The 22,896-nt window shown below is 43.8% G+C and overlaps 1 long non-coding RNA gene across 1 annotated transcript in view; it reads right to left on the bottom strand.

The window, feature by feature from the left end:
* Positions 1-2,326: 2,326 nt before the first annotated feature.
* Positions 2,327-22,896, bottom strand: part of LOC141575109 (uncharacterized) — a 66,982-nt gene continuing 46,412 nt past the window's right edge. The window contains exons 4-5 of the long non-coding RNA XR_012502463.1: positions 7,292-7,358; positions 2,327-2,510 (exon numbers count right to left, since the gene is read on the bottom strand). This is a non-coding gene — a long non-coding RNA (uncharacterized LOC141575109). The remainder of the gene's footprint in view (positions 2,511-7,291; positions 7,359-22,896) is intronic.

Here is a 22,896-nt window from a genome sequence, read left to right as displayed (position 1 = left end):
CTTTAAAAAAACTGCATCCCTAAACTGTGGAGGGTTAGGCTAAACCTCCTTCCAGGAGTGGTAAGAGTGATGTGTCTGAACCAGTCCTGCTACCGGCTCTGGTTCTGGTTAGTGTGCACAGGTATCCTTAAGTAAAGCTACAGAGATCTGCCGGAGCGTCAGTTTCATTCCTTCCTTACCTTGTTGTCCCCCTAAATCTGGGCAGAATGGAGACCTTGCAAACACTGTAAGAGACAGTATGTAAATTTGGGTTGGCCCCATTGGTCCTGTGGAATCTGTTTTGTCGAGCCTTCGGGGATTAGTTTTGATTTGTCTGGTTGGGTGGCCAAGCTGTTAGTTAACCAGAATTTGAAAAGAGGAGAGAGCTTTGTAAAACCCACCTGGTACCAGTAACTGGCACCAAACTTGAGAGAAGCTCTGTGCTTGGCTGGAGTTGTCCGGAAGCCTGGTGCCATTAGCAGGCTGGCTCTCCATACCTCACAAACCAGCTCATGTCCACACTCTCAGTGTTCCAGAATAACTGGTCTAATTTCCAAAGCTGACTGGCTTTGCAGGCCAAAATCAGCCTGAGCCTCTGTCCAGGCCCGGAGAGAAGGACTTGTTTGCCTAAGAGGATTAAATAGAGCACAGTCAGCTGAGCTTTCCCAGAGACAGTGAAATGACTTCAGCTCTAATCTCTTGCTAGTGAGGGCACCATCAGCACCCGCCAGTCACGACTGGCCTTCTTTACGGCTGCCGTTACTAATCTATGCCACTCCGAGGATGTCACAGACCATCTGTTTCTTTGCTGTCGCTTTTACTTCCCCTTCATAAACTCCATTTTTATTCTTCAGAAGGATGGACCCTTCTCCCTCCTCTCCCATTCTCACCCTGCGTCTCTCATCCACCAGGCTGCGCATCAGAGCCTCCTAGAATTCTGAACAGGAAGTGTAACTGCAGTCACAGGCTCACATAATTTTGGAAGAACTTACCCAAACAGAACATTCACTTTTTTCAAAAGAAACTTCTGATTGGAGAAAGCAGAATGAAAGTCTGGGTTTGTGAGCAGTCTCTGCCCATTTACCTACAGTCTACCTCTTGATTCAGATTTAATATTCTTTTACCTGTTGGTTCTAATGCTGACCTCGAGTCAAAGATCATGATCAAAAGTCAGTCTCCTCATAACAGCCTTTAGTATCGTTGAAAGATTTAAATACTTCCTTTTCTAATAGAGCTACCTTTTATTCTCTGGTCAAGGAGCTGTTAGAAAGTGTGTCTGCTGCAACAAAGAAAATCCTAACTAATGTATAAATATTTTATTTAAGATTTTTGCATTAGATTTATTAGTAAACCTGGTTTGCTGTTTGCGAGTTCTGTGTATACACGATATACCATCACTGTCAGGTTTTGGCAGCAGTGTTATACTGTCTTTATATGATGACATTGGAGGCATTTATTTTTCTTTACTCTAGAAAAGTTTTTAAAGTGTTAGAATGATCTATTTCTTAAAGATTTAAAATAATTCATTTGTGAAATTATCTGGGTCTGGCATCTAGACAACTTCTCAACTTCATATATGGTAATTCCTTAGGTTTTTACATTTGCTTGCTTAGAGCTGAGCATAAAGTTTTTTCAAAATTTCCTCCATCTTTGTGTTATGTCCCCATTCTCCTTTTTAGTTTTACAAGTTTGTATTTTGTCCCTCATTTGGGGATGGGGGAGTATTAAAGGTGTATCTGTTTCATTTAAAAGTCAATTTTGGATTCATTTATATGTTTCTGCTAAATATCTATTTATAAAACTATTCGTTTTGACTCAACATTTTTTCTTCCTTTTGCTTTCTGTAATTACCTTGCATTCTCTTTCAAACTTCTTGAGTTGAATAATTAATAAGCTATTTTGATTATTTTTTACTTATTAAAAAAGTGCTTAAACCTAATAATTTTCCTCTAAGCCCTCTTTAACCATATCCTTAGGTTACACAGCATAGTTTTTAAATTTATTCATAGTTATTATTGTCTAGGTTTTCTGCTCAAATGTGCTGGGCTCTCTACTCCAAATATCGATCAACTTTAAGTTTTTGGCTTTCCCCTCTTTTGCAATGAGGAGGGCTGGTGGTGGGTGGGTGGGGTCTCGGAACACACAGATAGCTGATCCCTGGGTTCTATTCCATGCCGTCCACACATCCCACCATTCTGAAATGACAAACTTTAGAATACCACTATGGAAACCGTCCTTCTTTCTCCTGTGTCCTCTCCAGGAATTTAGACTTAACTGTTTCAAGTATAGAGCCCCGCCCCCAGGTTGGGTTTTATAGAATTCTTTCACATACTTCCAGAGATGTTAGCATCCTGCTTTAGATCTCGAGTGGATGCTTCATTGCGAGTGGATGCTTCATTCCTGCATTCAGCAAACAGTCATCAAGTATCGAGTGCTGGTCTGGTTGTCGGTATCTCTTGTTCTTGCTACTCTTGTACAATCAGTGCCAAATATTCTTCAGAATGGTTTGGGGGTTATAGATACTATTTTCTCTGTGTTCCAGAAAGAGAAAGAGACAGACAGCATTTTATTCCATCATCTGTGATCAGTTTTGTTAGTAGTTAATTTGTTGACAAATACTTGAAAAGTTTTTAGACCCATGGGACTCTTAGTAAACGTAAGCTTAATTTCCAAGTGACCGCCTTCACGAATAGAAAAAGAATTCTCTTGACTTAAGCATTTCCCAAGCATTAACTGATCTTTCATCTCCTAAATAATATTCATCTTTATGCCTTTTACCTTCTGTCAAGCAGCAGAGTTTATTGGCCTGATTTATCCTGTTGAAAACATGAGGCAGGGCTGATAATGAAAGAGGGCTGACTCCTGCCCTCATCCAAGGAGAAAGTCCAGACTCCCAGCCCTTTGCAGACCTGACTCTGAATTTGAAAATGTGCTTAGCTTCTCTTGTTATTGCCTGAGGCTGTCTACGGGGGCCTGGCAACAACAGCTAATGAGGAAGGTTAGTAGGTGTGTCAATAGGCCCATTGTCTGAACTTTTTTGTTTTTCTTTCAAACCTACACAAATTGCTTCGGTCAACAGTGAGCCTGAGTAAGACAGACCACTCATCCTTGGGTCACGCAGCTCCTAGGGCTCCCCTGGAAAGACCAACTCCGAAGAAAGAGATAAAAAACTAATCATAAATCACACTGGAGGCTTTACACAAAACTAGAGAATAATCAAATGGAGCAGAGTGTCTCTCAGGCAGATTTTCACTCAGTGTTGATGGCCTCCCTCATCCTGTGCTGGATGCAATGGACTTCCAGAGAGAGCTTGGAGACTGTGTCGAACTCCGCACTCAGGGAAATCAAAGGCAATGCCAGGTGAGTGTGTAGACACTTTTCAGCCACCTGCTTTGTGTTATGATGCTTCAAAATGCCTTCAAGCCAGAGACCTACTTTATACACTGGCTCAGGCTTTAAAAAAAAAAAAAAAATCCTCCTGCAATGAGTTGGCAGGCGCTCCTTGAGGGGATGTGGCAGATGCAAAGGCTTTGGCCCTGTCTCTATGTAGCTTTGGGTGATGTAGTGTCTTTGAATTTAGCCTCTATTTCTAGCCCTTTCTGAAAGAAGAGAGTATCACAGGGTATCTTCCAAGACAGATGGCTCTTCTATTTAGTTTTTCAAAGGAGCGGGTAGGAAATGGAGAAAAGCGATTAGCGGGAATACGTGATCTCTAAAGCACCCTGTGATCGGGTGGGTGAGGGCTCAAGCACGAGACAGTCAATGCAAGGATAAGGACTTTACAGAAATTGCTGGGAGATCTAGAACTGACCACCAGAACATGCTTTCCTTCTGGACCTCTCATAAGATGCAAGATTCATTGAGCTGGTCAAGAAGGTAGCAGACAGAGTTAATGGCTGTATTAAAACTTGTCCCAGCACAGGCCAGCCTAACCCTCCTGGAGAACCATCAGAGGCTCTGGGCTAAAAATGACTTCTCCTTCTAGAACTATCTTTGAGACACTAAATTTGACTCTCATCCTGAGGGCTTTTGTCAGGATGTCAAACTCCGGTGGCTGGGCCACATGAGCAAAAAGCCTCAAGACCTCACAAAATACAGAATCTGGTAAAAAATCTTCACACAGTGAAGAGATCCCAGCAGGTTATACCCTCAGCGTGGGTATGAATGGGACATATGCTGTTCCTCCACACTACTACCCAGACATCAAGGCAAATTGCTTTTCGCCAACCTTCGTACTTGGGTAAAGGAACAAAATCGCTGCCTTGATTGTTCATAAACACAAGGTCATTGTATAACTTTCCAACTTCTACCCATTATCTGGGTAGTCCCAAAAAATTCAAGTGGAGAATTAATGTAGAATGCTGCTTGCTGGGTTGGAAGTGGTCCTAAGCCCATGGCACAAGGGAAAAGCGAATCCTCTCAGATTTGCCTCAAAGAATTGCCATAGATAAAACTTTAAAAAATATGAGCTCATCAGCACAGATCACAAAACTCACAAAGATAGCAGGTTCCAGAAGCATAACACAGCTGAAAAAACAGGGGATTCAGCTTTCAAAAGGCATCCAATATTGGATTATCAGCCAAGGAATATAAAGCAAGTATTTTAAAATCAATTCTAAGGGGAAAAAAATAGCAAGATCTGTGTCAGTTTGCTAGCACAGCCGTAACTATGTACCACAGACTGTGTGGCTTAAATAATAGATTCATTTTCTCACAGTGCGAGAGGCTCTAAGTCCAAGGCCAAGTTCAAGGTGTCCGCAGAGCTGATTTCTTCTGAGGCGTCTCTCCTTGGCTTGTAGATGGGTGACTTATCTCTTTGTCTTCACATGGTCTTTCCTTTGTGTGTCTGTGTCTTAATCTCTTCTTATAAGGACACCAGTCATATTGGATTAGGGCCCCTCCCAATGACCCCTTCAACCTTAATTACCTCTTTAAAAGCCCTCCTTCCAAATACAGTCACATTCTGGGATTTAGGACTTCAACATATGAATTTTGAGGGGACACAATTCAGCCCGTAACAGGTTATATAAATGTAAGAGAGGAACCAAAAAAATGTAAAAGTTATCAAGCAGATGTGGGAAAAGATCCAATTAGAACTTCTAAAAATGAAAAATATTATAACTAAGTGTTTCGTAAGCCTCAGTGGGTGGTTTAAGAGATTAGCACAGCTGAAGAAAGAATTAGAAAACTGGAAGTCAGACTGGCAGTTTTTTGTTTATTTGTTTGTTTTTACACAGTCCAGAGAGAGAAAGAGAAGTATCAGGACTGATGAAAGACTGCCATCCGCAGATTCAGCTGTCCCAAGGCACCCAAACAGGATTTTAAAAAGAAGAAAAAAGAAAAAGAAAGAAAGGAATGCACACCCAGATACAAAATAATAAAACTTCTAAACACTAAAGCCAGAGAGGATGGAAAAAGTAGGCAAAGGAGACAGGTTACTTACAAAGGGGTAATTCATTTACAACTGACGTCTTAAAAGCTGTCATAGAAGCCAGATGATAGTGGAAAAGTACTTCTAACATGCCGCGAGAAAATAATGCTCAACCTAAAACCATATATGCAGTGAAGATGTCTTTCAAAAGTAAGAGTGAAGACATTTTGAGATAAGGAAAAAATAGACCATGATTAAAGGATTCTAATGCTTGTCTTAAGCAGAGGGACGTAATCTCATGTAGAAATACTGACATGAAAGATGACATAATAGGCCAAGAAAGTGGCAAATATACGAGTAAATCCAAAAAACACTGTATAAAACAATGACAGTAAACTTCTATGGGCAAAAGAAAGATAAAAATGAAATACACACTATACAGCAATATAAACTGGAAGAGGTAATAGAATTAAAGTTTTAAGGTTTTTGTAATGTTATAGAATATAAGTTAAGTTTGCTTGTTAACATTCTAGGATAAGATCTAGGAGAAGAGAATTAGATACGTAATTTTCCAAATAGTAGAGAGAAATAAAAGGAAATCAGTCAAAAAGAGGTAAAAAGAGGAGAAGCGATATAGAGAAAGTAGGATAGTTAAAAAACGCAAAACAGACCTAGGTAAAACATTTCAGCGATTCCATTTAAATAAAAATAGACTGGATGCCTCAGTTAAAAGTCAAAGATGTCATATGGGATTTAAAATATCTAGTTAAATGCTCTTTTAGAAGAGACACATCTAAAACAGAAGGAGCAAAAAGTTCAAAGTACAGAGTGTAAAAAGATATAATAGACAGATCTAAATCATTCCTGCATTCATGATTTTAATTTAATATATTGTTTGGAATGTTGTTAATTCTGTACTCCTTTTTTAATTTCTTAAATTAGATGTTTAACTCATGAATTTTTAGCCTTTCTTCTTTCCTAATATAAGAATTTAAAACTATAAAATTTTCTCTAAATAATACTTTATGTATAACCTATACATCTTGCAGGAGGGGAGAAGGAATTTTTTTTTTTAATGTATACACTTTGCTTTGAAAAATATTGAATGGCATGGAGATAACTCATAATAATACACTGCTAAATACAAAAATCAAGTAACAAAGTATGAACATGATTCTAATGACTCAAAAAAAGATACAACTATACCATTCTACATTGTATATGCACAGAAAAAGGATGAAAGGGAAATACACTAAAATATATGCAGCAGGAATTCAGGATAGTAGGGTTACAAGCATTTTTAGTTTTCTTTACACCTTTCTATAGTTCCTTTATACTTTTCTATATTTCTGTAATGAATGTGGATTATTTTTGTGGTCAGAAAAGAATTACAAAAAAAGAAGAAAGTGATACTTATAGAATTAATAATTTAACATGAAAAAGTGTGCTGGTGGGGGAACAGGCTGCTCATGTTGTCCTAAATAAGCATTAGTGGATTTCCCATAAGCATCCCAACCTCATGGTCATGAGCATACATGTGATAAGGAATGTGTCCTCAACAAACTTGCCTCCTTTGCCAGGTGGCTCAGAGCTGGCCTGTGCCTTGGGTGTGATCTCATATGCCTCCCTGCTCTACAACGTGCAGGCTCATTCTCCTCTTTCTCTGAGACAAGATGTGGGGACAGGAGATCCAAAAATCTATGTAACAAGCACTCAAGATTGGGTTCTTAAAAGAGTAACCAAAAATGCTCTGGGAACCTGAATGTTTCACAAGACACATACACATTTTTTACGAAATCTTCCTTTTACCATGTTCTCCTTTTGAGCTAAATTTATTCTTTCCCTAGTTGGGCTTTCTACCAGAGAGAGAAAAAAGAAAACAGCTTTTCTCATAAATGCTCTGAAGACATTGGCAAAGCTTTTCCTCATTCATCTACTCACTGTTGACTTGGAAGATTATGTCTCCTCATCTTCAAAAGAGAGGATAAAGCTGAATTCCTCTGAAGTCCTGAGATGAGAAATCATGTGTCACTAGAAATGGTAATATCATCGAAACATGGCATCTTCTATCAGTGTTGCTCTGAGTCCATCCATCCATCTATCCGTCCATTCACTCAACCATCCATTCATCCATCTATCCATCAATTCACCTATCCATCCATCCATCTATCCATCCATCCACCTATTCATCCAACTTAAAAACATTTGTATAGAAACAATTATGTACCATGCAGAGTACCAGCTGCTGCAGGGAAGGGAATAAGATATAATCCTTGCCCTTGAGAACCTCATGAGCAAACAAAGAGAGGCATGTACAGAGCTCATTATAATGCAAATTAGACTAAGTACTAGTGTTCATCATCTCTATGTGAAATGCCGAGGAGGAAATAATATGAGAGCATAAGATGAATCTCCCCTGCTTTAGAGTGACTGATCATCTCACCAGTGATGTAACACATAAGCCCCCAAAACAGTTACCTAACAAATCCCAGTAATAGTCCCATGAGTGACCTTGGATTCAGAGTTCAAAGAGAACAAGCTAAGAAAATTGCCCTCTGTGGCCCAGAGATGTGCTTTCTCCACGTCTGCAGAGGCAATAAAGGTCTATTTCTGTGAAAACGTGCATCTCCTCTGTGTGTGGGCAAGTCTGCTGGCACATGTTTCTACAAGCTGTTTTCATCAGCTTCTCACCTGCTCCACTGAAACTCCCAGGCCTCACGAGACCCATTGCTTAACCAGAATAGAACTTAGTTCCATGCAGGGCTGACAAGGCGGGCATTAAAGCAGTAATAACACCAGGTGAATGCCCTAACTGTCCCAGGAGCCCACTTTCCAGACCAGCTCTGTCCAATGGGAACCTTCTACACTGATAGGAATGTGCTGTTGGCACTGTAGCCTCTGGCCCATGTGGTTAGGGAGTACTTGAAATGTGGCCAGTGAGACTAAACCTTTGATCTTATTTTACTTTTAATAAATTTAATTCAAACTCAAATACCTTAATTTTATTTAATTCAACTTTAAATCGTGGCTACTGTATTGGATAGCAGAGTTCTCAGGCATGAAGCTGAAACACATCATGAGGTAAAGAGTTTTTCTTGAATGAACAGGTGCCCTGGGAATTCACAAAAGCACTTAGTGGGTAAAACTGAAACTTGGCTCTCAACAGCCAGATGGGCCCATGACAGAGTCCAATTTCTCATCTTTCTCCACCCTCACCCCCACCCCCAACTGCAATCTTGTGGTTTCCGAAACTTTTTACTCTGGTAGAACAAAGGACTCAGAAGACCCCTTAACTCATATTCCATTATCCCGAACGCTAACCCTCTCCCCTCTACTTTTGCCACTTCTAGACTTTTCATCAGAGTGAATGGGAAGGTCAGGACACCTTCAGCGGTACACCAGTAAACCCTGAGATGGGGGGCAAGAGTCAGAATTATTAAAAATATGTCTAGATAATTCTTCTGTGCTGCCAGATTTAGAAGCCATGTTGCTTCATACCAGAAACAGAAATGCATCAGAGAACTTATCATAATGGGAGCATTTACTCACACAAAAAGTATTTATTGAGTGTATGATATGAAGCAGGCTTCAGTATAAGTTAGGGATATAGGGTTGAGCCAGACAGCTGACATTGCTGTCATATGGTCTAGTGTAGGGAGACAAAAATAAACCATAAACAAATAAAAAGATAATTTCAAGTAAAAAGCATTCATTGACATGTAGGAAAACAGTATAATGAGACAGAGAATGACTAGGTTTGGGAGCTACTTTAAACTGAGGTTGGGAAGTTCTCTCTTAAGAGGTGAGAAAACAGAGACAGTGATAGCCCGTAAGGTTTGAAGAGTTTCACTACAAGGAGAAGCAGAGAGATCAGCCATGGTTGGGTGGGAATGTAGGTCAAGGGAACGTTTGTTTTGTTTTTAAGATAAGCTATGTCAAGTCAGATGTACATGTCAATGGGGTGAGTAAGAAAGCATTTGAAGATGCGAGTGATAAGCCAGTCTCACTAGCCTGTGAGGAATCAGTCCTTGGTCATCTGGAAAACCCTCAGAGACCACTGCTTGTCTGTGAGTTACACATTGAGAAGTACTCCTGTGGACACTCTTGAGCTTCCATGTATGAGAACAAAAACTAATTTTGAATTGGGATGAGTTATAGGTATACAAAGGAGGGAATATTCCCATTCAGCAGATCTGGAGGAAGTGGGTAGATACAGTAATTGGAGAGCTAAGCCTTGAAGGATGAGAGCCATTTGGTAAGGTAGGGCATGCCTGGAAGAGCCGGAGTACAAAAACAGAGAAAACAGAGGCTGTTCAGGGAACAGGGGATTCTGCTTACAGTACTACTTGGAAGAATTGACCACTTTACATGTGATCCTGCACTTACAAGTGTCCAGGACAGTGCTTTGCACGCATCAGAGAGTCAGTTAATGTTTGCTGACTGATGACATGGGAAAGTTTAACTTTACCTCTCCAATTCAAATCCTTGAACTGCTAAGCTAACCTTTGTGGTCACACACATTATACTTCATCACAGGCATTAAGTAATATAATCAATGCGATGATTAATTCATTAATTCAAACAAGCAGCTAATTAAAGTTGAGTAAGGAAGGGTAACATGGCCCTAATTACTAAGTTGCCTAATTGTCTCCCATATTCCTGGAACAAATTCGTGCTTCATTGTTCCTCCTTCATGCAACAAAATTGAGGGTTTACAATGTGCAGGGCACTGACGAGGGGAATCAGTAATGAACAGCAAGAAACGGCCCCCGCTCTGTCCCGTTCACAGGACGTGTCACCCAAATGACCACAGGCCACCCACTAGTGACCACAACGTTAAGTCACATTTTCTTTCATACCCAAATTACGATATTACGATGACTCTGGGTTCCTACCTGCCAGCTTCCCAAGGGTCTCCCTCAACAAATATTCCTGAACAGGGTGATGAGGTTGCCTACCTTGGTTTGTAAATTGGTCCTCCCTGCCCTTGGCTAACTGCTCACTCGGGGGACAGAACCTCAGGCCCCAGTCTTAGCCGGACTCCTTCCTGTTGCTTCCGAACTGCCCCATCTGTAGGAGGAGGAGCCTGGGGCCAGCCCCACCTGGGTCATCCCAGCTTCCTGCCAGAGTCCCTCTGTTCCCCGGGGCCCTGCTCTCCGAGGCAGGGTCCTATCTCTGTTGAGCATCTGAGGAGCCACATGGTCCAGGTGCTGCCTGGCTACTTGGTCTGTCTGAGCTCCGTCTCCTCCACCTGTCCGTGGCCTTCTACAGATACAACTGTGTTTTCTTAGCCCTCACTTGCCCCGGGTTATCCACAGAATGGTACTAGGGTGATCAATATAGCAGAATCTCCCAGCATCACAGCATGTTCTACCTTCACAGAACAGCAGAGATTTCATTAACCACTTGCTCCAACTTCCTCATTTTACAGAGATTAAAAGATGTTTTCCAAGGCCCTATACATAAATACTTAATCGTATGGCTCCCCAACTCTATTATCAACCTGTTGTACTAGTGTCCGAGGGCTGCTGTGACAGAGTGCCACAAACCGAGTGGCTTCAATGACAGAAATGTATTGTCTCACAGTCCTGGAGACTAGAAGCCTGAGATCAAGGTGTGGGGCAGGGTTGGTTCCTTTGGGGGGTTGTGAGGAAGACTCTGTTCCATGCCACTCTCCCACCTCCTGGGATTTTGCTGGCCATCTTTGGGGTTCCTTATAGATGATGCATCATCTTAACGTCTGCCTCCACCTTCACATGGCCTTCTCCCTATGTGTGTGTCTGTGCTCAGATTTCCCCCTTTTCAAGGCTATTATTAGTCATAGAAGATTAGGGGTCCACCCTACTCTAGTATGATCTCAACTTACTACATCTGCAATGGCCCTATTTCTAAACAAGTTCATACTCTGAGGTACCAGGGGTTAGACTTCAACAAATGAATTTGGAGGGGTAGGGACACAATTCAACCCATAACATCTGTCCTCACTCCCGTCAAAGGGTGGGGTGGGGAGTCATCTCTATGTGTGACTGGAGTCTGTCCAGACAAAGGATCGAGAATTCATGGAAGCGGGCACAACTGCTTTGTTGCAAAGGTGATCTGTGTTTACCTTAAAACATGTTGACTTTCAAAGCAAACTCTCCCCCTTCTCACTGTCTTCTGAACTACTTGGCATTAAAAATGTCCAGTAAGGGCTCATCAGTGTTGATATGTCTCAGGAAATACAGGGCGTGTAAGTGTGATGAGTGCATCAGAACCGCTGAGCCCTTTAAGGGGAGCAGCCGGCGTGGACACACCTTGTGGCCTGGCCCCTGTTATTCCAGCCTTGCCAACAGAGCCTCCCCCAGAGGCTGTTGACATTTATTTAGAAACTAATTGTGCTGCGGTTTGGGACATGAAATGGAAAAAGATCCGTTCACACTGCAATCCATCTTGGAATGAAACGGCTGCTGTGGCACCAGAAGAAAATTGTTCCATTAAGTCAAAGGCAAACCTCAATCTGAAGGACAGAAAAGCCAGAGCCTTGAGCTGAGGGTCTCTGTGTCTCAGAACCATCTGCATTTTAACATCCCTGCAGTCATCAGAATGCTCAGTTCCGGCCGCCTATAAAACTCCTTTTTCTCTCCCTCCCTTTCCCATCACAGTTAATTCTCAATTATCCACAAGCATTTAATCACAGCAACATTCTATTCTCAGACGGTTCAACCCTCCTCTTCTAAGAAAGCTATACCTTTCTCTCTAACGTTTGGACTGTCCCCATCCTAGGAACTGCGCTGCATTTAAAATCTGGACCCCTTGTTCAACAACCAGCAGAAAACCTCATTCTGCACACACATAGCTGACTTACCCTGGGGGCCTTTTAGAAATGCAGACTCTTGGGCTCCACCCTAGACCTACTGAATCACAATCTGCACCTTAAGATGCTCCCATGGGTTAGGGCTGAGTGCAGACCCTCAATAGCTAATTGTCAAACCAGTGAATGGTTCCTTATCTCTCAGGCACACACTCCATCCTCTGTGGCTGACTACCATTCATTGTCATAGAAAGCAAACTACTATTAACATTAATTATTCATCTCCCCAGACCCACTTAATTCTCTGCAAAACAATCAATATTGTGATATGACGCATAGGATGGTCCACCTGAATTTCTGAAGCAAACAAAATTGTCTTCTTGATTTTCTGCTGTTTTGGATTCTCCATTGTCATTGTTCTAACAACTCTATGAGGATATGTCATTGTCATCAGTCAATCCAAACACTGTATAGTTTTAAAGTTGAGGGTTAGAGGATGCTGACCCTGAAAGGGAACTTCAGGATCATGAGATCAACCTCCTCACTTGACAGATGAGGAAACCACCTCACAGTCAGGTCACGGACTCAGGCAAGTTCACCTACACTTTTGGTCCCGTGTGTTCTAGACACAGCACACTGATTCGTGCTACCCTGGGCTGGTTAGGATGTTGCACAAGGTGTCTGGCCTGGTAACTTCTCACCTTCTAACCAAACTGAGAGGACTAGAAACTGAACGAAATTTCTTCTGCTCTATCCTACCTTCTAAGCTCTTCTCGGATGCAGACTGGGAGAGGAGAATGAAGGAAATGGAAGTCCTTATTATTTGTCCTTACTGTCATAACACAAACACTACTTAAGGTGTCTGCAAACTATCCCATGCACAAGGGACCTGTGCAAGGGGGAGAATTCTGGAGACATCCAGAAACAATGAGAGGCCCACTGCCTTCAGCTTAATTTCATTCTTTGAGAAATAACCCAACTTCAGAGGTGGTTTCGCCTCTCCATCTTCTGTGTTTTCACAATGCCAAAGAACCATCAGCAGTAGAGACGCTCAGGAATAGAGCTCCTCAGGCTCTGATTAGTTAACTTATTCAACTGACTGAGGAGCAGGAGGGCAGAGATGTTAACCAAGCTGCTCCCGGAGGCAAAGAATGTGGGGTCTTCCTGAATGTCCTTGACTTAAGGCACACAGACCTCCCTGATCACATAGAGCCACAAGAATAATCAGAGCCTCATCACCCACCTCTACCCACACCATTTATTAAACACCTTGACGTGCCCAGCCCGGGCGAGGTGTTCCACATCTCTTATTAGTGCCCGCCACAAGGCTTTTTTTTACTGATACCAATCCTGAGGCCCAGAAACTGAGTAATTTTTATCCCGCTGAAGTCAACTCAAAATATATATCAGGGCCAGAGAAGAAATCATAAAGCATGGAGAAGTATAGGAAAGGCATAAAGGAGCATCTCAAGGTTGACCCAGAGATGGCCTGGGAATCAATATAGATTTGTATTGTATAGTCAAGGAAATAATTATTTATTTATTTAAATCTTTATTTAAATATTCTATTTATTTTAAGTAAATGAAAGCAGATATGTTGAATGTAGATTAGCTGAAGCTCATACACACATAAACACAGTGCACAAATCTCATATATATGTACCTACCTATATCTCATATCTCACACATATTCATATATAAATAACATATATGTACATATATACACACACACAAATAACCTCTGGGACTGTGGGTCTAATCTGCTCACACCTATGGATATTTTTCTTGGATAAAAGAAAAGTTCTTCCTTGAGCTACTCCTCAGGTTCTTTCTCGAGTTGCCTTCTGTGGACCCTGATTGCCTCAGGAAGCTTTCCAGCCAACACACAAAGGCTGAGGCCGAGTCTCCTGGAGCTCTCAGCTTTCCTGGCACCCCCACAGGCCTAGGAGGTTGAAGTGGCTGTCAGAAGAAGAGTTCATTTTCCCAGAGACCAGAAAAAAAAAAAAAAAATCCATGTTATCTGTAGTAAGTAGGTCTGTCCATGAGGTGGTGGTGTTAGTATAACTGAAGCAAGAGGGAATAAGGTCAAGGCCAGGTGAGGAGCCAATCAGATCGACGGTGGGATAATAAATCCATGCTGCCTCCACTAACTCCCATCTCCACGTCTGACAGACGACTGGCATGGGCCTTCTGGGTGTAGGAGGTTTCACAAACAGAGCTTCTCAGCTCCTACATCAGCCTGAGAAGGGGCTTGGAGGCAGCCCAGGCAAGGGGACACTTGAGAAGCCATGAGGGGTGCTGGCTGTGCCAAGGAGACTTGCATGCAGTGGTCTCTCGGTGCCTGGACACTCCTCCACGTTCCCTGGCCAGTGGGGGTTGTTTTTTTCTGTGATCCCTGATCTCTGGGGACGCATTCCAGCCAACACACAAAGACTGGAGCAGAGTCTGCTGCAGCCCTCAGCTTCCTTGGCAAGTTTCTTCTACCCTTTCTACACACACCTAGAGGCTCCTGCGGGGTGGAGTCCATAGAGACAGGACTCGTCAACAAAAGAGCTCCGCATATGGAAAATCTCCCCAGGTGCCACTTTTTGTGAGCAACTCCGGCTGAAGTCTGAACCACACTGAAATAGGTCGTTCCTCTCTGCGTGGTCTTTGAGGAGAGAGAAGATGCTATGAAAATAATACACTACTGAAGCCTTCCCTGGGGCCAGAATCTTGTTTTCAAGTTTTAGGAAGTTACATTTCCACGTGAAAAAAGTACCTTGTGTCTTCACCAGAGAGAGGGAACAGCAACCTTGGTTGACTCTGCTATGGGACAGACACTTTACATTGTCACCGTCAGTCCATCAAAGCCCCTGTTCTCCTGGGACCTCACAGAGGGGCAAGTCAGGCTCTGGAAGGAGGGTGATGGGACTTGCCTGGGGTCACACGTGTGTCAGCCACAGGGCGGTGAGCACCCAGAGCCCTTGGGCTTTCTCTGCTGTGTTGCCTGCTGCGTAGATACTGAACAAGTGGCTTTTGAATGAAAAGTACTAACAGTTATATAATAACGCCCCTTAAATCTGGGTGGTCCTCTATGTATTCAAAATCCTTTTCCAGTGCCCAAGATCTGCTGAGACGAATCCTAGCACTGAAGTCCACCCTTTCTGCTGGGGCTCTCTCCCTGGCCCCCCCTCACCATGGCCTTGAGCCCTGGGTCTCCCCGCTGGAGCTGGCCCTTGCTTCCCATTGATTGATGCTGGGAGGCTGCCACCCATGCCCCTGCCCCAGGCGTTTCTGAGTCATAGATCATGGGTGGGCCTGGGAAGGTGGGCGCCAGAGGGGAGCAGCTCCATGTAAGCAAATTTGGCTTGTTTCTCAGTTTGACCCAGGGCCAGCCTTGGCTGATGCTGAGGAAAATACCAGTGATAGGGGGACGACTCAGCACAGCCTGGCTTCCTTCCTCACGTGCCAACAAATGTGGTCTTTCTGCTAAAGCCCTTTAATCTGGAAATTAAGTCTTCTGTGTCACTCCCAACTTAAACTGGACCCAAGAGTGAACTGGATCTGTGCTGAAGAGGAACCAGGAATCTAACAAGGTTCTGGGGTACCCTGAGTTTGCTATGTGATAGTAAGAATAATGGCTGATGCGTATCCACAAGTTCTCACTGCAGACCAAGCTCTGTTCTAAGTGCTTCACTCTACCAACTTCTTCCTTCATAGGCCTGTCAAGTACATACTACCTGTGCCCAGAAAAATGAGGCACAAAAGAGTGACTTGCCTGAGATCCCACAGCTTGTAATGGAGGAGTCCGAGTTTGAATTCATGACCAACAGTCAGTTGTGCCAAAATGGATCCTGGCCTCCCACAGCAATGCTGGACCTTTCCTATGGGTTCTGAAGCTCCACTGACTTCCTGTAATCCAGGGAGATCTGAGACTGATGGTTGGAATAAGCCCCCGGACAAACTAATCTCTGGGGAGCAAACGGAGGGAGGAGTACTGTTGGTGGCAGCCCATCATGAGTCTTGGAGTCCTTGTTCTTTCCTCTCTTTCCTATCCTTCCTTCCAAACCCAACCTGCCTTGCCTGTCACTCAGCTAATCAACTCCAGTGTCATCAATGGAGAGAGGGAAGACCTGACTAACCCAGGTCATGGCTCTATATCGTCTTGGGGTTTTGTCTGCTTTCAGGTCAGCAACAGCAAGAATGTGGCAGCGTCCATCCTGAAGGACCATATCAAAATACACTCTTTGCCTAGTCCGTTCCAGCATCTGTATCAAAATACCACAGACTGGGTGGCTTATAAATAGCAGAAATTTATTGCTCATAGTTCTAGAGGCTGGAAGTCCAAGGTCATGGTCCCAGCATATCGGGTGGGGATCCTCTTCCTGGTCACAGACTTCTCTTTGTGTCCTTACTTGGCAGAAGAGCAAGGGGGCTTCCTGGGGTCTCTTTTATAAGGCCACTAATTCCATTCATGAGGGTTCCGCCCTCATGACCTCATCACCTCCTACTAAGGCCCCATCTCCTAATACCATCATCTTTAGGGGTTAGGATCTCAACATATAAATTTGAGGGAGATGCAAACTTTCAGACCATAGCACTCCATCTTTATTCTGCCCTCCTGACTCGGACCCCAGCCTGCAGCCTACACAGGTGGATTGTATTGTATCTGCCCTTATCCCAGCAATGTGGCCATGTGGTTGTCTTATACATTGTCCTTTTTGGCCTCAGCACACAGGAAATGAGTTTAATTGAAGATATAACGTGCATTTGTCAGGAACACAGAACACACTCGACCACATATGCTCACTCTGACAGATACTGTCAATCTAATTGGAAGGCTTTAATTATTAAAGCTCCCAACCACTTAGAGCAGCAGGTGACCAAGTCACCACACACGGGCCTGAGTGGCATAGGATTAGGAAGCAGCGGGCTCACCACTGGCTGTTATTGTGGATCTTAAGTTTATATAATCTTGTCTCATCTCAGTCACAAAGTCCCAATGGTCTGATCCTGTAGATACAGGTCCGAACTGGCTCAAGTCTTGGATTCTGGTCCTACTCCTGCAGTTGACTCTTGGGGCCCTTGGTCAGTCCTTTTTTCTTCTTGGTGCCTCCATCGTCCCACCTGTACTGTGTGGCTACAAATATTTGCTTAGGATCATTTTAGCAGCTGTGAAGTGTCCTGGGATCTTTGAATGAAAGAAGCTCTATTAAAGCTTATGAACCAAGTGACGACTCTGGCCCCATCCACACAGCAGAGCTTTACAGGAGACAGACTGGACCCATTCATCCTTCATACAGGCCTAACTTTATCCCAAAGCCTCACTGCTGGCCAGGGCAGCAGGGCTTGTCAGAGAACGGAGCGGTCCTAGCGCTTTCAAAGTGCTCTCTATTTAGTAGGGTTGCTTTTTTCCTTTTTCTGTTTTTTCTTTTTTCTTTTCTTTTCTTTTTTTTTTTTTTTTTGCATATTAGTAAAGGTAAAACAACTATGCAAGAAAAAGGACAATCATGAAAGGAGGAGGCCCTTCTCAAGGGAGATCTACTGATTAGGCCATTAAACAGGTCAAGGAGGTCATTTTGCCTGGAGTTGGAATTTATGCAATTAGTATACTGGACACTTCTGCATAAATATCAGAGTGCCATTTTTGCATGTGTTTTTACAGACTTGTGTGTGTTGTTTCAGGGCGTCCACTGTGCCAGAGAGCAGAGCTGAGAATGAATAGCATGGTATGTGCAGGGCTGGTATGTGCAGGACTGGCTAGGGTTAAGTGTGAGTATTTTTGCTTCTCCAGCATGGCTCCACTGTTGCAGCCCATAACCCTGCAACTGTCTTGGGGCTGCAACAGCATCATCTTAGAGCTCACATCTCCAGCTTCCCTGCTTCCTGGGACCCTCTATCCTCTAGGAACTTTACTGAAAGAACATGAGGTCTCTGCTTGCTCCCTCTTCAATCAGTTTGGCTCTTTCTTCTTTGAATTCATCACTAGCCCCAAAAGTCAGGTGTTCCATCAAGATACCATCCCCCGACCGTGGACAGTCACTCACTTCCTTGTGATTCTCCACTCCTTGTGTCACCAGCAGGAATCTAGGGAGATGCTGAGGCACCATGGTCTCTAGTATCGCCCTTCTTGGGGGTAAAGAACGTAACTCCCCTTTGCTGTCATAGAAAAATGCAAACATTTATGCAGACTTACCAAGACCTCATGCTACCCAGTCTGTGTCTTCCTGTTTGACCTCATCTCCTCTCACTCACCTCTTTGCTCATCAAGCCCGGCCACACTGCTTTCCTTTCTGTTCCTCAGATTTATCCAAGTTCATGCCCATTTTAGGTCCCCTATCTAGTTCACTCTGCCCACCCAAACTGGCATGTCAGCTCCTTCTTATCATTCAGAACTTTGCTTACATGTCATTCTCAGAAGTTAATTCCTTGAGGATCCTATCTAGAGTAACCCTTCCCACTCAGTCACTTACATATTGTATAACTTGCCCTCAGACTTTGGAAATCATTGATCATTACTGGTGCTCTGTATGAGCTGACGTGTATTTCTCTGTCCCTCCAACACCAGAATAGAGACTCCATGAGCAGGGACCTAGTCTGACCCTCGATGCCGCATCAGCAACACTGTGTAATGTATCTGGCACTTGGGAGGCTCTCTCTATAAATATTTGTTAAATGAATCAATGAATGAACAAAGTAGAATCTTTGTTTTGGACTCTAAGAGGTTGCTAGTGAACTTCATCTCTCAAACCTAATAGTCTTGGGCACTGTCACTGGGAGTCCCATCTGGACCCCCTGCTCAACCAGTGGAAGTCCATGGTGTTGGACCTTGGCTGGTTTGCAGCATCCCAGCCACTGGGATGTAGGTATTGCCTATGGCTAGTAGACCATGATACTTAGGGTGAGCCAATAATCAACCTCCAAAACTCATCAGAGTCCAGCTAGGCCACAACTAGTTGGGAGATAGGTGAGCAGAAAGATCCTGATGTAAAGCATAGAATATAAAGTGGGGAAACCAGGCCAGCACGAGAGCCTGGGGGAATCTCAGATCCATGGGATCTCGGGTCCTTTGTAGAAGGGCCCTGCAGTCTTGGGTGAGCAGGTGAAGGAGCAGTTAGAGTCTCTCGGTTCAGATGCACAATGACCAACAACCATTCTCTTGGAGGCGTGAGCTGATGCAACTGCTCCTTGATCTACTGCTGAGGACCTGATGCTGGATCCTGGCAGAGGTTTCTGGGTACTGGGGGCAGGTGGTGAGGAATATTCATTGCTGATTAAGACTTTCTCGCTGAAGAGTTGAGGGTGGATTCAGAGGAGGGGAAGTCCTCATAAGAAGATCGTCAAGGAGGTTATTGAGCTGTCCAGAAAGGCGAGGACAAGAGCTGGCAATGGTAGAAAGGGAGAAGAGAAGGAGATTCTGCAAAAGATCTTACTGATTCAGAATTGAAAACACGGAAATTAGATCAGATTAGATGGATGGAACGGGGAAGAAGGAAGATGCCAGGAGGATGGGGAAATCTAAGCTTGTTGGGCTGGGTGGAAGCTGTCAGATGTCTTCACTAAGAACATCAAGGAAGGGGCAGGTTGGGGAGGGCAGTGAGCTTTATCTCAGGACAGGCAGAATTTAACAAGCTCACAGGCCCTCCAGAGAGAGGCTTTCCCCCTCCATAAACAGATGGAATTATAGGCCTAGAGCATAGAGAAGGGAAGAACTTGTACTGAGTCAAATGAGGCTCTGAAAGTAACCAAGAATTTTAGTGAAAGGGGAGTGTTGTGGGTCACAACACAGTGGTGGGCTGGTGACACAGTGACGCGAGTTAGTAAAAGAATTTTCCAGAGGTGAAGTAGGAGAAAAGTAAAGGAGTTTATTAGGTTACGCTGCCATAGGCAACAGACGAGAGGTTCCTGTGTGTGCCCCGAGGGCCGGTTATTGGGGTCTTTTATAAGGTTGGGTCACAAGGTGTCTGATTAGCTTGTGTACAAGTCTCTGACTGGTGGTAGGTGAGGTAAGAGGTTTAGGGTTCCTGAAGGGTGGTTTGATAAGGTGGGCTTGAGACAGGATGGAAGTGGGCAGGGCACAGCCATTCAAGGAATGCTACAGCAATTAACATCAAAATGGTGAAAGATTCAATCCCCAGTAGGCCTTGAGGCTCAGGATGATGAGAGATTTAACTTCTAGTAGATCTTGAGCTCCATTATATGCTCACTGTAATATACTACATGGTGAATAACACGCCCATAGGCACCATGGCAGTCCCAAGGCTAGCCACAAAAGGTCAAAGTGGGAAATGGCCAACTTCCTGGGAACCCTAGCCCCATCCCCAGGCTACTTAGACTGGTCCTTCCACTTATTAGCATACAAAGCCACCAAGCCCATAAAAGCTAGCAACATGGCACTTCGAGGCCGCCCCTCTCTCCCTCTTCGGAGACGGCCCACATTCTGTCTATGGAGTGTGTACCTACTTTTAATCTGAGCACCCAACCCCCACACCTCGTGGCCTTTCTCTTGCCTTTCAATGTATCTCTCTGAATAAATCTACCTTCACTCAACTGTGGATCGCTCTTGAATTCTTTCCTGCACAAAGCCAAGGACCCACACTTGGCGGGGCACATCCCAGGGGTTCAACCGAGACCTGGGACACAGCCCTCCTCATGCCCCACATCTGTTTTCCTGCATCAGGGTGAAACAAGCCAGCCGGAGCTATTGTGAGATTATGCATTACCTAGGAGTATTAGCTTGTTAGGGCAAAAATGCCCACTAAGAATGTACTTTATCTTTTGAAGACTCACAGGCAGACATCTGTTAGTGCAGCCCAGGACTGGGGGTCATTGGACTTTGAAAGATGTCAGTTGGCACCAGGAGGACGTTTTTAACTCGAATAAAACTAAGACTGATTAAGGTAAAGCTTGAAGCTGGCGGCAATTTCTTATTCAAATGTAAAGGCTGGGATTTAATTTTTGAAGTGGAACATGAGGTTTCAGAAATCAGCTGTCTTTCTGCTTTACAAAGAGAATGTTACTGAACGAAAGTCCATGTGCCTGATGCACAGTGGGGCCAAACAAACTCAAACGTTGGCATTTGGAGCAAAGAAAGGTTTATCGCAGGGCCAAGCAAGGAGAATGGGTGGCTTGTGCTTGAAAAACCAGAACTCCACAGTGGTTTGGGGGGGAAACATTTTTATAGGCAAAATTTGGGGTGAGGGCTGCAGAGTGTGTGACTTTCTTCTGATTGGTTGGTGGTGAGGTAATGGGGCAGTGTTCTAGGAATCTTGTGCTCAGCCTGAAGTTACCATCCTCCACCTGGATGGGGGCCTTAGTTGCAGCAGAAGAACTCAAAGATACTATTGTGTCTATTCCCTGAGGAGGAAACAGGACCCTGTCCCAAGGCTGCACTATTGTTTCTTGACTGTTTCTCCTTTCTTTCTACACTCCCTCCCTTCCCTGATTACAACTGTTTGAATATGCCCTTTGGAACTCAGGGAAGGTCAAGGAGGCTGAATGAAGCCTATTTCCTACAAACAAGAACAGGGGACATGGAAAGGATTTGTACCTGGGAGGACCTCACAGGGTCTTGCTCTGTTTCAAGAACTCAGAAGTATCTTTAGAGGAGCAGGGACACAGGGATGACAACCCCCAAAGGGCCAAATCAGGAGAGTATAGTTCTCCCCAGTGAAAAGGGGACAAGGCCTCCTGCTCAACACAGCAGTCCTCACAATGACCGCCTGTGAAGATCACATTGTGCATGTAACCTTGGAAACATCATACTTAAAAAAAAATCACGTTATTCATACTAAACATGATGAAACCAAGTTATGATCTCCTCTTGCCTCCAAGTAAAGAAAACCAAAGAAACAGAGATGAAAACAAGACAATACAGAAAGATCAGGAAACAGATTAAACCCTAGAGAACATACACAAAACCAACAAAAATAATTACTAACCATGTGAGGTCAAATACAGAACAAAAGGAGTCCTAGAAGATGACCTCCCCCACCCCCACAACCCCAAAGAACCAAATAGCAACTTAAAAATGTAAAGAAAGATAGTAACATTTCCTAAGCCAATGTCACAGCAATGAGAGAATATTCATGATGCAGCCTTGGGCCCCTCTTGCTGAGTTCTTGTAATAAGCTCTGGGCCAGGACTAAAAATATCAAGGAGTGGGAACAGTCAGGAGTTAGAGATGAGGCTGGCAGCCAGCGCTGGTCAGCAGGAGATGGGCACGTGGGGTAAGATGAAGGGAACAGGGTGGGTCTTGGCCAAGAACATGAGGGGAAGCCCCTGGTCAGACCCAAAGGCTACAGCTGAGATGAGCACTAACAGCCAGAGTGCTGGGCCTCTCCATTAGTTCCTGCCTCTCAGGTCACCTCCAGGTGGCATTTTCCTCTTGAAACACAGCACGGACAGAGTGGACTCTAATATTTCTTGAAGTTCTTGGAGGGTCTCCAGGCACTGTGGATCAGGAAATAAGAGGGGATTTGGTAGTCAAAGGAACTTGAGAGACTGTGTCCCAAACCTCCTTTGAATTCACAAGCTCATTAGCATATCCAAGGCTCTGAGAAGTCCCGCTGTTAAAGAAACCAGTTTCATTTACCCCTAAAACCTGTCAAAAGGTAGAGATTTATAAAACATGCTTTATCTTTTTTTAAAAAATTATTTATTTTTCTCATTGTGTTTTTAATTGAAGTATGGTTGATTTATAGTGTTGTGAAAACATGCTTTATCTTTGCTGCCTTAAGGTTATTACTCTGAATAATAAGAACAATACTATTCA

This window comes from Camelus bactrianus, chromosome 26 (assembly GCF_048773025.1).
Source record: "Camelus bactrianus isolate YW-2024 breed Bactrian camel chromosome 26, ASM4877302v1, whole genome shotgun sequence".
Lineage (NCBI taxonomy): Eukaryota > Metazoa > Chordata > Mammalia > Artiodactyla > Camelidae > Camelus > Camelus bactrianus.
This window is presented reverse-complemented; position numbering and strand designations above follow the sequence as displayed.